This window comes from Octodon degus, unplaced genomic scaffold (genome assembly GCF_000260255.1).
Source record: "Octodon degus isolate 3935 unplaced genomic scaffold, OctDeg1.0 scaffold00036, whole genome shotgun sequence".
NCBI lineage: Eukaryota > Metazoa > Chordata > Mammalia > Rodentia > Octodontidae > Octodon > Octodon degus.
The window spans coordinates 16796541-16798869 of record NW_004524612.1 but is presented as its reverse complement, the minus strand read 5'-3'; positions in this window follow the sequence as shown (position 1 = coordinate 16798869).

Sequence of the window (2329 nt, the reverse complement as noted above, 5' to 3'; positions counted from 1 at the left end):
GTGTCCACATTGCCTGGCCACCTGCAGGCTTTCCCTCCAACTCCCATAGCGCCAGCTCCTTAACATTCCTGAGGGCTGAGCCCAGCAGGACCAGGGAGGGGTACAGAAAGGGGTACAGATGCCAGCAGGTGACTGGGTGACATCTCTGCTGAAGGCCCTGCCATTGTCACTGGGGGTGCACCTCACTCACTTGAAGGTTCCTTTGATAGAGTTGTTGGTACTGCAAAATGTACAAAGCACAAATTTTGCCACTTTGACCATTTAAAGGCATACACTTAGGTGGCATTAGGCCTGACATTCATGTTGTACTCGCAGCTCTGTAATCTCCAGAATTCCTTTCATCTTCTCTATCTGAAACTTTGTGCCCATTCCACACCAGCTTCTTCTCCCCTTCTATTCCTTGACAACAACTGTGCTGCACCTTCACCACCAGTGGAGCCCCAGGCATCCTGCAAGGATCCCCCTATCCAGCTACCTCCCAATGCCTCCTCTGTCCCATCTTGTCTCTATGAACTCACCTGCTCTAGATACCTCAATTCAGTGGAATCAGACACAATGTGTCCCTCTGGGATTGGTGTTAGAGGGGTGATAAAAATAAGGTGAATGGTTTATTATTATTTTTAATGCATTTGGTACAGGGTTTTGCTACGCAGCTCAGACTCAGAATGCTCCTCCTGTCTCAGCCTCCCCAGCACTGGGAGTACAGGTGTGCACCACCACACCCGGTCTCGGTGGCCAGCTCAGCGTGCCTGGGGGCAGGGGATTGAAACCCCAGTCCCTGTACTTGCCTAAGCAGGTATTTAGTCCACTAAGCTATCTTGCTGGCCCTATATATTTTTTTGGCCTTAAATTTTTATAAAATGATTACAGTACAAGACACATGGCCAGTAATCCCCTCCAAAACACTCTTCCTTGCTTTAAATACACACCATCGATACGTGTGTTCAAAGAATGTGTTAATCCGTCCTTCTTGCCACTTGCTGAGGCAGCTCTGGGAGCCTTCTTTTCTGTCTCTAGTTGCACTATGATGAGTCCTCAATGTACTGAATCAAATTAAGTTCCTAATGTCTATAACTTTGCAGAAGAGCCAGAAGGCCTACAGTCTCAGGTCCCATGAACAGGGCGGATGAAGACACGTGCCTCATGCGTCTTCTTGCCTGTCTTTCCATTGTGTGGCACTCAGCAGCAGCCTTGGTTGTAGTTTTGATCACGCCTTACAAAGATGGTTGTGAAAGCGGACTTCCAGGCCTGGGAGCACAGCCAGGGCAGTGGGACACATGTGTCCGGAGCAACGCGGAGTACTTTGAGGGAGATTAATGGCATTGTGTCTTTCAGTGCAATACAGTTTTTAAAAACGTAAACATTCGTCTTATGCTTTGATCAGCCTTTGTGTGTCCTTAGACCTGTCCTCCTTGCCCACCCATGTTGTAGCAATGTCAGAATTCCCTTCCTTTTTAGTTGAATGATACTCTATGTCTGTGCAGACCACGTCTATTTATCAATCCATCTGTGGAACGACCTGTGGATTGTTGTCATCTTTTGACTGGTGGAAATAATACTGCTATGAATGTGGGTGTGTAAATACTGGTTCTACTTCCTGCTTTCAATTTTTTGGGCTATATTCCCAGAAGCAGAGTTGCCCGATTGTGTGGTGAGTCTATATACACTTGTTTGGGTCACTGCTGTATTTTATACATCTTATGGAGTGTTGATCTAAAATGTGGGGATGAGGCTCTTAGAGCCACTGAAGTACAATGAGCTCCATAGAGACAGCGCCGGGGCAAGTGAGAGCCAGACGGCACTGGGCAACTCTGCACCTCGCTGAGGAAATTACAAGTAAACATGGGCAAAGGAGATCCTAAGAAACCAAGAGGCAAGATGTCATCATATGAATTCTTTGTGCAAACTTGCTGAGAAGAGCACAAGAAGAAGCACCCAGATGCTTCAGTTAACTTCTCAGAGTTTTCTAAGAAGTGCTCAGAGAGGTGGAAGACCATGTCTGCTAAAGAAAAAGGAAAATTTGAAGATACAGCAAAAGCAGACAAGGCTCATTATGAAAGAGAAAAGAAAACTTATATTTCTCCTAAAGGAGAAGCAAAAAAAGAAGTTCAAGGATCCCAATGTGCCCAAGAGGGGCACATTCTTTGGCTTTCTTCTTGTTCTGTTCTGAGTATCGCCCAAAAATCAAAGGAGAACATCCTGGCCTCTCCATTGGTGATGTTGCAAAGAAACTTGGAGAAATGTGGAATAATACTGCAGCAGACGACAAGCAGCCAGACGAGAAGAAGGCTGCTAAGCTGAAGGAGAAGTATGAAAAGGACATCGCTGC